General features: G+C 41.4%; 1 protein-coding gene across 3 annotated transcripts in view; it reads right to left on the reverse strand.

Moving 5' to 3' along the window:
* The window catches only part of SYK (spleen associated tyrosine kinase), a 96,669-nt gene extending 87,374 nt beyond the window's left edge, over nt 1–9,295 (reverse strand). For 2 of the 3 annotated variants that reach the window (XM_019936291.3, XM_019936290.3), the window contains exon 1: nt 9,109–9,281. The gene's annotated coding sequence lies outside the window, so the exon portion shown is untranslated. Of the gene's footprint in view, nt 1–9,108 lie in introns of all 3 variants that reach the window. The other variant, XM_019936292.3, reaches the window with a different exon arrangement.
* Between the last annotated feature and the right edge of the window lie 4,935 nt (nt 9,296–14,230).

The following is a 14,230-nucleotide window of genomic DNA, read 5'->3' on the forward strand; positions in this document are numbered from 1 at the left end:
AGGCCACTTGGGAGGAGAGACCAGGCTCCACTTAACCACCTGCTGTGGGAGGAACTGTTTCCCCTCCCAAATTCATATGTTGAAGTCCAGACCCCCAGTACCTCAGAATGGGACTTTTCTTGGAAATAGGGTCTTTACAGGGGTAAGTTAAAATGAGGTCATTAGGGTAGGCCCTAATCCCCTATGATTGATGTCCTTATAAAAAGGGTAAATTAGGACACAGACACATGCAATAGAGGGAAGAAGATGTGAAGATACAGAGAGAAGATGATGTCCACAAGCCAAAGACAGAGGCCTCAGGAGAAACCAACCCTGCCCACCTTGATCTCAGACTTCCAGCCTCCAGGACTGTGACATGATAAATGTCTGTGGCACTTTGTTCCAGCGACCCTAGCAAGCTAATACACCATTCCTCTATTAATGGATACTGACAGTTCCCAGAGTTTTCTTAGAAGGGATAATCTAGAAAGAATATCGTGCACACATCTTTGCAGGTATTGGCTCCTTCGGGGAAATCATACATGACTTTTCTATCTTCATTCTAGAAGGCATCTTTTTTTGCAGTTGTCAAGCTGCCTTTCTTTCACTGAGCCACTGAAATCCCACCTGCATCACAAGTGTTTCCACCATGGAATAGAACTACTTTTGAAATTTTCCTTTATCTCCTCCATTCCAACCTTCAGGACCCCATGTATGTCCCCTCCCCAACTCTAGGGACAGTAATGTGTGCAGAGAGTAGCAATTCTGTCCTGTGTGGGGACAGCCACAGAGATGCAGGCCTGATGTGCAGACAAAGGCTTGGTGCGTCCTTTTAAACCAGCTTCTCACATTACTTTAGTGCCCTTTGGGTGGTAAATTTGAAAGTCAGCTCAATCTGTGTTGGAAGGAGACGTATGCAAAAACATCAGATATTCTCATATTAACCTGTCATTGATTCAGGATTTTTTTGTCCAATTCCTACTGAATTTGCTTAATTTCTCAACACAAAGCTATAAAGATAATAATAAGTTTTCTAAAACTACTGGTAAAAGAGTGAATCGACACGTCAAACTGGGCTTATGCCCTCCGGCTGCCTTCTCAGGCTCCTGTCTCCACTGATAGGACTTGAAATCTTCTCACCACCAGGCATGATGGCAGGTCCCTTTTTGCTCCTCATTGGAGTAGTGGATAGGAATTCTGGTTCTGGATTAGAAACACCTGGGTTTTCGGCTTCGAATCACAGCACCATCACTTAGCAGCTGGATAAGTGAAAGTCACTTTACCTTTCTGGGCCTCACTGCTTACCAGCAGGTTGAATTAGACATTCTCCAAGATCCTTTCTCCCTCTAATATCTCTGGTGTCCTTAAACATGTTTCTAAGAAACTTATGATTTGGGACTAGCAATTTCCTAATAATCAGTACAGACTTGACCACTGCAGCCCTCTCCTTGGACACACTTCCTGCCTAAGCTACAGGATGGCTGGCCCAGCTCTCAGGGCAACAGTGAAGGCCAAAGAAGCCCCAAGCCTGCCATTCATGCCTGCTCTAGAGAGCTCCTCTCCCTCCTCCCTGTCACTTCCTTCACAGCTATGACCATCAGCTGATTGGTGTTGCTAAAAAAAAAGAAAGGAAAAAAGGAAGTGGTGGACTTGCCCTTCAAGTAAATACAGCAGCTATAAATGCAGAGAAAGAAAAGAAACAGCATTGAAAATAACATAGAATATAAATCCATAACCACGCTGGGGAGCAAAGGAGGCATATTACTAGTGGGCTGGAAACTACTGCTATCGTTGAAGGAAGCAGAGCGAGATGGGCTCAAACTGAAGAGAGAAACCACAGCCTAAGTGCAGGCAGCTGGGGATGGCTGTGAAGAGCCAAGGGTGTGGTGCCTTGGAAATGACAAAGCCTGGGTGGGATGGGGTGAGGGAGAAGCAGAGCGGGAAGCAGGCAGGCAGCCAAGCCCTCTCCAACTCCTCAGCTGCTGGCACCCTTAAGAGCAACAGGAGTCCCTCTGTAGGAAAGACGTGCATTTGAAGAAGCAGGGTATGGCCACATCCATGAAGAACAGAGAGCACCTGCACCGCCCCCCCCCCCATTGGTTACTGGCTCGTCCTGCCCTGCTCACGTCTCACCTTCCTCACATCTCATGGGGGACAGGTTACAAGAGGGCCATGCAACACACACAGCATTAAAAGACTAACTTGTAGGGCACCTCAAAAACAAGACCAGCATACATCCTAGAAGTACCAAGCACATCAGGAAAGCTAACCGCACAAAGGAAGGCACCCAATGGGCAAACAGATGAGTAGGTGCCAAAGAAGACAGAGGTCATGGAGCAAGAAGAGAACATCTACGCTGGAACCAGTAATAAAAACAAATATTAGAAAAAAAAAAAAAAGAGTATTAGGCAAGAGCCTAATGTATCACTTAAAAAATAAATAATTAACTACCTTCAGTGCTTGCTAAAATATAAATGACTCAATAGATGGCCTGAATAACAGGATGGACAGGGCTGAAGATCTTTCTTAAGAAAGTAATTAACCTGTCAGTTCCATGAAATGCAATGAAAAGGGTAAAACAGAGGGAAAGAATGAAAGAAAAAGTGCATTCCCTGCAGCTTTGTTTACAGTATCAAAAATTAGAAAAAAGTCCTAAATGTCTAGCAATAAACAATCATTTTTCACCCTGGAATAAAGCACGATGATCACTGATAGGAAGGGCTCCCCCAATACTGTTGATTCAAAAAAGAAAGTTGCAGGATGATATTGGTATTAAGAAGGCACACACACACACACACACACACACACCCCACCACCACCACCACCACTACATCGTCTAAAAATACACACATATATACACATGCATGAATGCACAGGATGAAAGATTAGAAGAATATGCACCAAGTTGCCCTCTCTCAGTGGGGATGGGCTGGGGCTGAGGGTGGTGGTTAAGGAGGGCTTCAATGTCGCCTGTTATATCTGAATTCTTCACCAATGGATATGTACTTAGACATCAGTTATGCAATTCAACACTTTTCAAAAAGAAAATGATAGAAAGTTCTCCCATCTTGCAGGCCAGAGAAACTAACTTCAGAGACAGTACTTACTCATCTGTGACCTATTTGGGACTACTCTTATTAGCCTCCAGCCAAGACTACAGGCGCAGACTCCCAGAGCCACCCACCTGGGAGAGACTGTGACAGTTATGCCAGTTCTAACCACAGGCCAGGTATGGGCACTGCATGCATGATCTCCACCGTACATCACAGTGAAATCCCCTGTAATCCTTCCATCTACAAAAACTAAAAACTGTAGCTTGAAAACACAGTGAGATTTGAACCCAGTGGGACCTCAGCCCCCCTACTCTCAACCACTGTTGATAAAAATATTCAGTGACTGTGACTTTGAAGCATTAGGGCAATCAAGTGATTCATATACTCTTAGCATTTTGGAACTTCCCTGGTGGTGCAGTGGTTAAGAATCTGCCTGCTAATGCAGGGGACACGGGTTTGAGCCCTGGTCTGGGAAGATCCCACGTGCCAGGGAGCAACTAAGCCCATGCGCCACAACTACTGAGCCTGTGCTCTAGAGCCCGTGAGCCACAACTACTGAGCCCAAGCGCCACAACTACTGAAGCTCATGCGCTCTAGGGCCCATGCTCCACAACAAGAGAAGCCACCGCAATGAGAAGCCCGCACACTGCAACGAAGAGTAGCCCCTGCTCGCTGCAACTAGAGAGAGCCCACACGCAGCAACGAAGACCCAACACAGCCAAAAAATAAATTAATTAATTTTAAAAAAATACTCTTAGCATTTAAGAGGTATTCTGCCTCCACCTAAGCAAAGCCCGAGGATCTTGTAAAGGGGTAGCAGGTTACCCAGTGTTTCCCAAAGTGGACTTCGGAAGTCCTGGTCCCCAAGGTGCTCCAAGAACCAATGAATGCATCCTATGACCACAGGGGTGTAAGAGTTCAGTGACGTATGTCCTGACCATGCACAACACCTGCACAACGGCTCTGAACAAGCCCACGACAGTTACCCTGCTTACTCAACTTTATTCTGTCTCTCATTTCACTCACTTCAACAAGGAAAGCTTCCTCGGGAATACCATTTAAAATTGCACAGCACCCACTTCAGAAATCCAGGGAATTGAGGCTGGCCATCTGATTAAAGCCCTGTGGATTCCCTAGTCCCAGGAAAATACATATTCCCATCAATCAGATAATAAACCATCAGGGTCAGAGCAAATACAGAGGTAACACTGAGACTGATTTAAAACGTAGCTGCTGACCGCTAAATTGGAGCTAAAAGTAATCTTTCACGAAGCATGACTCAGAATATGTCCTGACGGGAGAAATTATAAAAGTTCCAAAAGTTACAAAAAGTAACAAGTTATATAAATGAGCAAATATCCATAGAAATCAAAAGTTTGGGGAAAATGTTTTCAACAATTATGACAATGGATTTACAATGGATTTGAAAGCTACATGAATGTTGATAAGAGTTATGTTAAGACTCCAAAAAGTATACAGGGCAGCAACTTGCAGAAAATATATTTAGCTAACCAACTCCCCAAAATATGCTTCAGTTATTAATAGGTGTGTAGCAAGACTGAAAAGAAACCGTCAGACTGGCATAAGGAGGCGGAGGGTTCCAGAAAAAGAGAGAAGTGGAACTGATAGGTTGCTTGGTATATTTGACTCAGTGGGAAACTGAGTCAAGTGGGGGGTGTTTAGCTTTGTGTCAGAGAGCTGGGGAGAGAATTGTAACAGGTACAGGACCAACTGAGAACACACAAAAATGAAACAAGAGTTTACACCAGGAAAACCAACATGGAGTAAATGAAAGAAAATGGAACTATATTATATACTGTGCTCTAGCAGTAAATATAACCACAGCAAGGTAAACAAACACCAAATAGCATCTTAACCCTAAACTGTAGAAAGATTATCCTGAGTAATAAGAGTCTAGGACTGCCATGCACTTATTTATCAGAGTAGGAAGTCAGGAGACATTGTCTAAAACTGATACATTAAAAAAAAAAAAAAAGTGCAAGTGAACATAACATCAGGAAATAAGAAAGAAAATTCTAGAAGAAAGAGCTAAAAAGATTAAAAGATTGCTTTTGGGGAGCAGTACTAGAGCATTGGAAGGTATTCTTATAAATTGAAATTAAATAAAAAGAAAGATTAACTCTGGTCCCACCAAAAAATTTCCATGACAACTGAACAGAAAACGGATAGATTTAATAACTTGTTGGGCTGACCAAGACAAAAAGATGGAGTGGGAATGTAGGAGGTTAACTGTTGGACATTCAAATGCTCTTTGTAGCCATTCTGAGTATAACTAAACAAACCAATATTTAAATTGTGACTTTTCCTAACACTTGGCCCTTGGCCCTCTTCCTTCCTTCCACACTCCCCCCATTGACTGTATCCAGGCCTGAGCCTCATGGACCCTGACATCAGCCCTACACTCTCCTGTCAATCCTGCTGCCTGCCCAGACTCTCTTCAGATCAAAGATGTGACACTCAGCATGCCAATCTGCAAGCCCAGTGTCCTCCCACATCTGTGCTCCCCTCCAGGGCTCCAGCACAGCACTAAGGGATACTGCCTTCTCCAGTTTCAGGAGCCAGGACTCCAGGGTCAGAGACAGGTACCCCCAGGACAGAGGATGCTGCTTACCAGATACTGTCCATCATAAAAGCTTTCAGTATATCCCCCTTAGTAACTGAGGTGTTAACAATATTCTAAATCATCCTCACCTTCCTCTTCCCATCATCAGCCTCTGGCAGCCACCAAAACAAATACACAGTTTCCCAGAAATAAAAGAATCAAGAAAGAGTCATTTTTGAGTTGTTAAACCCACTATAATAGAAACTAAATATTCTTTCTTCTACTGGTATTTTTGGCAGTGGCTAAATTTGACTATACTTAAGATTCCAATGCAACCACCTTTCAGGATTCATAGGGCAAAACTTACATAACTCTTATTAAAGTAAAAAAAAAAAAAAATTCAAACCGACGCAGGCTAACATTTTGCCAGACAAAATTATAAGCTAGTAGAAAACTTTCCTGCTAATATAAAGTCAAAATGAATGAATAAATTTTTCCTTTAAAATCCAATCAGCCTAGTTTTTTTAAATCTTCCTACAATTCCTCAGTTTAAAAAAACTCTCTTTTTCTGAGTGGAAAAAAAAGAAAACCCAACTTGTTCAATTCCAAGGTAGAAGAGTAAGATGGTAAGATATAATTAAGTCAGACAATTTAATTCCAATCTCTCTTTAAGACTCTGCCTTTTGATTTCAACTGCTGTAAAAGAAAAGCAATGTTCAGTGTGCAGACATTTTTAAAAAATTTCTTACCCAAAGGCCTAATTTCCTAATTTTCTCTCCACTCATTTGCAGCTAAATCAATCCAGAAGTGGAAGAAAGTGTTGGGGGGCAGGGTGGTGGTGAGTTAGGGAACCGTTGGAAAAAAAATCTATTTGGTGAAAAGCTGAGAAAGCAAAAATTAGCTCAGATTGTACAAAGTACCCGGCCATTCCTTAGGTACAGATAACAGACAGAGATAGAATGAGCTGCAAAGTGAACAGGAAACAGTATTTCTTCCAAGGCCATGTAGCTGTGAAGGGTGGTAATAGCCCTTCTTTAAGTAACTACTGCCTTCTTTCTCTAGAATCAGACTGTCAGAAACTTTGCTGTTGGAAAGTCTCTCAGTAAGGATGAAACATCGTATTCTCACTTGGAGGATCTGTATTTTGATTGTTATCACTGAAAATTCAGGAAAGTCTTGCTATTTCAGGCTTCCTGGAAAGGGGGGAACTACCCATCTAATTACTGGAAAGTGTGAGTTGTTGGGCAGTAGAAATGTAATTTGCTTTCAAAAGAAATCGGTAGCTTGACAGAATCTAATACAGAATCAGTCCCATAGCCCTAACTCCAAAAACTGCTGAAAAACAAGGTTTTTTGGTGAGTTTTATAGGGAACCTCATTTAGTGACATTGACACACGGCTATTTGTAGCCTCTCTTTATTCCACTTAGTGAGACTTTTCACACTGTTTGTGCAGAAATATTAACATGTGGGATTATAGGATGCTGCCCAGGCTGTGTTGGAGTGGTGTGTAACATATGGCATCAGTATGTATGCAAACCTTTCTAAATTCTGAGAAATGCCTTTCTCAAGGCTGAAATTCAGATTCTAAATTTGAATTCTAAATTCTCAAAAACCCTGAATTCCAAAACATATCTTGGCACAAGGGTTTTGGATAATGATTATGGATATGCTATGTGCTAAGTGATGTCCTACTAAGAAGTCTTTGGTTTAATAGAGAAATCAGACCTGCACTTAGAATACTAAATATGAACCTAAAGAAGGCTAAGGTAACTTATTTCTGAAATGCAAATCTAGGGATAAAATTATCTTTCTGACAATTTCATCCCTCAGGAAAGATAAAGAGCTAAAATATACACCTCACTTTTATCCTTGGCTTAAAACATTAAAAACATTCTGGTTATTAAGATGATTTACAAAATCCTACATATTGAAGCACTCCAAATACAAAGAATATAAATGTTTCTATTTTAGCGCAAAATTTCCCTAAACAGATCAAAAGTTCAATGCAGACAGAACAAAATAATTTGATAAAATATTTTTAGTAGACAAGATTTCTCACTTAAAATACCTAATACTTTACAAGTATTTAAACCTTTTACCTCAAAGACAAACATATCCAGGCACTGTTTGGCCTTTTTTTTTTTTTTTTTTTTTTTGCAGGGAGAGGGAGACGTGATATGCACATCAGTGAATTAAATTGCATTTAAGTAAAATGCCACCTGTGTAACAGCAATGAATTTGTTCTTACTAAAACAAAGAAAACAAATACTAGAATCAATTCCATTTCTTTCAGGAATTCTCCATCATCCCATGATTTTTCTTTTTTAACGTGAAGATTCAGATGTGACAATTTGAATCTCCAAGTCTTTAAATTACATCTCCAAGTCTTAATTACACACTGAAATGCCTCCAGGGTTTAAGAAAATGAACATCTCCAGTCAACAGTTTTACTTGGGTTAAACGGGAATCTATGGCAAGTCAAGCAAACTCATTAAAATAACCTGCAATCCTGTTTCCAAAGGCCACCTGGCAGGATGGCATGGGCCTTTTGATCACCAGTCGGGAACGTCTTGGGTTAATGAGTGGGAAGACTCTGCACCGTGAATGAGATTCTCTTTCCCAAGCAACTGCCCCTCAAACAGCCAAAAGACTGAAACTCTAACTTCTCCAATGATTGTCTTGCTAGTTCTTGATATTCAAACAAACCAAAAAAAAAAAAAAAATTCGCTTTTGTATCGTTATTTAGGTGGGTTTAAGGTTTTGAAGCCATAATATGACCAAAAATATCTTTAACTCAAATTCACATTTGACTACACAAAACTTCACTGCTCTTCAAGTCATTCACTGGCTGATGAAGTTATTTTACCATGAAAATGTGGAAAAAAGGGCAATGATGCTACATTTTCGTAGTGGTTCAGAAACTTTCATGGTTTTATGCAACTGCTCTTTCTTTCTGTAGTAAAAGTATGAATAAAATCTTTGCAGGCATATAAACATCCCTACATTGAGTCACTTCGACAAATACAGTGGAATTTTCCAGTGCATTCTGTGAATGGCCAAACGAAAATGTGTCCTTTCCGAGACCCCGACACGGAGTTTCTTGTGCCTGCGGACTCCAGCTAAGTCTCCCAGGACCCAGCCGCTTCCGCACTTCCTGCGCTCGCGGCAGCACCTGAAGTTTTGGCTTCTCGGCACAGGCCCCCACCCACGGGCCCGGCTCCCCGTACAAAAGCTGGACCCCAAGAGGCACTAACTAGTTTTAGGAGAAAAGCTGGCACAACTGACTAGTTTTCAATAGAAAAATTTTATCAAATGTTCCCTCCGATTATCAAAGCAGGAGGGCCCTAGGCGTACCCGTCTGGGTTAGCATAGGCGCACAGACCTTGCGCGGGCCAAGGAGGAAGGGCCGCATCCTCCCCTCTCTCGGCGCCTTCTCCCCTTCCACGCCGCCTTCCCAAGCCTAAAGGTGCGTCCCGACTGCCCAAGCAGAGAGAGCAAGCGGCCACACCTACCTGTATCAGGTGAGGCTAGGGCGGGGCGCGGGTCTCCGGGAACCGGACTGGCGCGAACTAGGGGGCAGCTCTGGGCGCCGCGCCGAGCAGCCCCCTCCTCCTCGCTGCTCCCGCCGCCGGAGTCGCCTCAGTCGCCCAGTGCATGGCGCTTCCTCATTTTGGGCAACTTCCTTAACGCTCCCAGGCAGGCCCCGCGCTTCCTCCAGGCCGCCGCGCTCCACCGCCCTGGGACCGCCCCGCAGCCCTTGCGCCGCGACCGCCCAGTGTGCCATGTGCGCCCCCAGCGCCCAGGGCAGGGCAGCGGCGGCCGGAGCGCGCCGGAACCCAGCCCGCGGGGTTGGCCTACAAGGCGGGAGGCCGGAGGGGAGAAGAGAGAGGAGCCAGGTGGGCGATCCTTGCCAATTCCCGGGCGCAGAAGGCCTGGACAAGGGGGCCTCATACCAAAAAAGGGCGTGCGGCCAACAACAGGAGCCTCTTGCCACCTGGCCTGCCTGCTGCCTGATCCTTCCAAGGACCGACAGGCAATCAGGGGCACGCTCATTTGCCGTGCAATTGCTTGGGAAGAGAATCTTGTTCACTGTGCGGGTATTCCCAGTTACCAACCCAAGACGCTTCTGCTGACTGGTGATCAGAAGGCCCCTGTCATCCTGCCAGGTGGCTTCTGCCTTAGGTGAACATCAGATTTTATAGCGCACCTTTGGGTGAGACCAGCCTGTCCAACAATTCAGTTTTCTGAGGGCTTTAATTATTACAAGGTTCTTGACAGTGAGTTAAACTTGCGTCCTTCTTACCCACGAACGGTTCTGTTTCATCCTAATTAAAGTTTCATCCTTCTCCGTAGTCTTTAAAATAGTTTAAAAACACCTACGTGGTTCCCCTTCCCCCTTTTTTCTGTTAACCCTCTTTAAAATTTTCCCATAAAAGTTGCAAGCCCCTCACATTCTTGGTAACAGTGGCTAACAGTGCCTGTTTTAAAAAGCTGTACCTGAACCGAAATACAATTAATAAAATAAAATATATAGTGTGTTAGATTATAATTGCCATGGAGAAAAATAAGGTGATAGGAAGCATTTACACTCGGTTGGAGCCCCTCAGCATTTTCCACTGGGACATTCTCTTCCATTTATTTTTGCCACGAAATTTTTATTCCAAGTGCAAGATTTTTATTATGGTTATATTTGTTAACCACTGGACTTAATTTTACTGCAAATAACCAACAAAATATCCATTGTTGTCTAAACAGAGGCTGCAGATCCTCTGGCAATATTGTTGGAAATGGGCAGGAGGGTGATCTGTCTTGCTTTTACTAAGATTACAACGTTTCCTTAGGGAATGCTAGTGGGAGATGAGATGAAGTTTTGGATCCATCTCTAAGCCACCCTTTAGCATTGCTGCAGTCCTTCCCACCTTTGAGTCATCTTGAAAGTTAATTAGTATGCTTTTTTTTAAAGTTAAAATCATCACACAAATGCCTAGAAAAAGAATCCTCCTAAAAGTCAACACATTTCTCCCAGCCTTTCTTCCTTCACCCCATGTGCCATTTCCTTTTGCTGACTTTGCTTTTTATCTTTCATTCAAATAAATCTTAGCTGTGATCACATGCGAGTCCTGGAAGCCCTCCTAACAAAGCCCTGCACCCAGAGGGTCTCAGGGACTCCTGACACCTTTACTTTTTAAAGTCTCCTGTTACCTTGAGGTCCTTTATTTTTATATTTCTTTGAAAATAGTCAATATATATTTTATATGTGGTTTTGCTGTGTTAATTGCACCTTATGAAGTCTTTAATGTACACTTATGTTGTCTGAGTGTTACCATTGCTTCTTGCTCATGGTGCCTGGCTTCCTTGTGTATTTGGCTACATTGGATGTGATCCACTCATTGTCCTTGAAAAATTATTTGTGGAGATTAATTGAGGCCTAGGGAGAAGGTACTTTCTTTCAGAGAGAATTTGCCTTTGCTTCTGTCAGAAACCTAGGGTGCAACTGGTGTTTGGACAATTTAAGGTAAATTCTCAGCTTTTGTGTTTTGGGACCACCTAGGTGATATGAACCTGGGCTGGAAATTTGGGCACAATTTTGGTCAGCTGGTGGTTGCTGTTTCTCAAGGATTCATTTCTTATGCTCTGTGCTCTGCTCTGTGCTTCCATTCACATTTCTTTTAATCTTTGAGTCCGTGTTTTTTGTATTCCATGCTTTCTCTCCCTTAGTTCACGCCATCATTTTGGTGGAACACAATCTTCAGGAGTTTCCTGAGAAGCAGAAGTAGGTATTTTTTTCCTGTGCACAGATATTTATTTTTTAAAAAACGTATTAACAAGGAGATACATTACAGTTCATATGACTCCACAGGTGAAGTGTGTCTTTAAAATAATTTAGGCAATCATATATTTCTAATGGCCCTAATACCCCCAATGAGAGTCCATATTTAACATCCCTATGTTAATTATCAATACCTGGGGTGGGTATGTTGCCACTGATAAAAGAAGCCATGTAGTGGTGGCCTCCAATGTGGTTAGAATTCTAGCTGACCACTAACTGGGATGTGAATCCCAGATAAGGGAAGCAGAAGTAGGTATTTTAAAGACCTTCCATATCCCAAAAGTTTCTACCTTCAAGTTTGATTGATGGTTTAGATTGTAATTACACCTTTTTCTTCTCTCAAGATTTGAGAGAGAATTGTCAGGATTTTGTAGACTCACAAGATGTAGTTTTTGGGAGGTGGGGACATGACCTCATTGTGATACTCTCAAACTTCTGTTTTGTAGATGAGCCAGCACTTTTCTAAATTCATCCAGTTAAGCGCTTCTCCTTTTCTTGCTTGGTTACTATTGGTAACTTACATTTTTATTTCTCCCCCTTCCTTTTTTTATTGGGAAGGGGTAGAAGGGAGGTGTGGGTGAAAGAGGAGGAAGGTTCTTTATTTTTTTCTAGATAGTGGATATTATTTGGCTGTTATGAATAATCCTGCCATGAACATCTGTATACAAGTTTTCGTGTGGATATATGTTTTATTTTTTTCTTGGATATAAAACTAAGAGTGGAATTGCTGGGTTATATGGTAACTCTATGTTTAACACTTTGAAGAACTGCCAGACTGTTTTCCAAAGTGACTTTACCACATAACGGTGGCCAATAGGCACATGAAAAAATGTTCAGAGTCACTAATTATTAGAGAAATGCAAATCAATACTACAATGAGGTACCACCTCACACTGGTCAGAATGTCTGTCATCAAAAAGTCTAGAAATAACAAATGCTAGAGAGGGGGCAGAGAAAAAGGGAACCCTCCTACACTGTTGGTGGGAATGTAAATTGGTACACCCACTATGGAAAACAGTATGGAGGTTCCTTGAAAACTAAAAATAGAGTTGCCATATGATCCAGCAATTCCACTCCTGAGCATATACCTGGAGAAAACTATAATTTGAAAAGATACATGCATCCCAGTGTTCATGGCAGCACTATTCACAATAGTCAAGACATGGTGGCAACCTAAATGTACATCAACAGATGAATAGAAAAAGAAGATGTGGTATATATACACAATGGAATACTGCTCAGCCATAAAAAAGAAGGAAATAATGCCATTTGCAGCAACATGGATGGACCTAGAGATTATCATACTAAATAAAGTAAGTCAGACAGAAAAAGACAAATACCACAGGATATCACTTATAGGTGGACTCTAAAATATGACACAAGTGAACTTACTTATGAAACAGAAACAGACTCACATAGAAAGCAAACTTATGGTTACCAAAGGGGAAAGGGGGTGGGGGAGGGACAAACTAGGAGTATGGGATTAGCAGATACAAACTACTATATATAAAATAAATAAACAACAAGGTCCTACTCTATAGCACAGGGAACTATATTCAATATCCTGTACTAAATCATAATGGAAAAGAATATGAAAATCAATATATATATGTATAACTGAATCACTTTGCTGTGCACCAGAAACCAATACATTGTAAATCAATTATACTTCAATTAAAAAAAAAAAAAAACAAAGTGGCTTTACCATTTTTAGATTTCCACCAGCAATGTGGGAGGGTTCCAATTTCTCTCCATCCTTATCAGCTCATGTTATTGTCATTTTGATTATAGCCACCCTAGTGCATGTGAAGTGGTATCTTACTGTGACTTTGATTTGCATTCCTTTATGTCATAATGCTGAGAATCTTTTGATGTGCTTTATAGCCATTTGTATATCTTCTTTGGAGAAACGTTTATTCAGGTCCTTTGCCCACTTTTCAGTTGACTCATTTTTATTATTGAGTTGTAAGAGTTCTTTACATATTTTGGATACAAGTCCCTTATTTGATATAAGATTTGCAAATATTTTATCCCACTTTGAGGGTTGCCTTTTCCCTTTTTTGATGGTATCATATACCAAACAAAAGTCTTTAATTTTGATGAAGTTCAATTTTCTCAGTTTTTCTTTTTTTGCTTGTAGTTTTGTATTATATATAAGAAGCCATTTTCTAACCCAAGATTTTGAAGATTTGCTCCTATGTTTTTCTCTCGGATTTTTATAGTTGTAACTCATACCTTTATGTCTCAGATCCATTTTGAGTTAATTTTTATATATAGTTTGGGGCAAAGGTCCAATTTGAGCTTTTTTTCAGGCACATATCCAGTTTTCCCAACAGTAGGTGTTGAAACAACTATTCTGTCCACAATTATCTCGACACCCTGTTGAAGATCAACATAAAGGTTTATTTCTGGACTCTCCATTCCATCTCATTGATCTATGTATCTGTCCTTACACCAGAACTACAGAATCTTAATTACTGTAGTTTTGTAGTAAGCTTGGAAATTGGGAAGTTTGAGTCATCGAGCTTTGTTCTGTTTCAAGATTGTTTTGGCTGTTATGGTTCCTTTGCATTTATTATATGAATTTTAGAATCTTGTCAATTTATGCAAAAACAGAAGCTGGGGTTTGATAGGGATTGTGTCGACTCTGTAGATCAATTTGGGAGCATTTCCCTCTTAACAACATTAAATATTCTTATCCATGAACATGGTCCATTTTTTTAGGTCTTCTTCAATTTCTTTCTTTTTCTTTCTTTCTTTTTTATGGTTCCTCTACTTCTTTGAACATATTTATAATAACTCCT

This window comes from Tursiops truncatus, chromosome 6, assembly GCF_011762595.2.
Source record: "Tursiops truncatus isolate mTurTru1 chromosome 6, mTurTru1.mat.Y, whole genome shotgun sequence".
In the NCBI taxonomy this organism is placed as follows: domain Eukaryota; kingdom Metazoa; phylum Chordata; class Mammalia; order Artiodactyla; family Delphinidae; genus Tursiops; species Tursiops truncatus.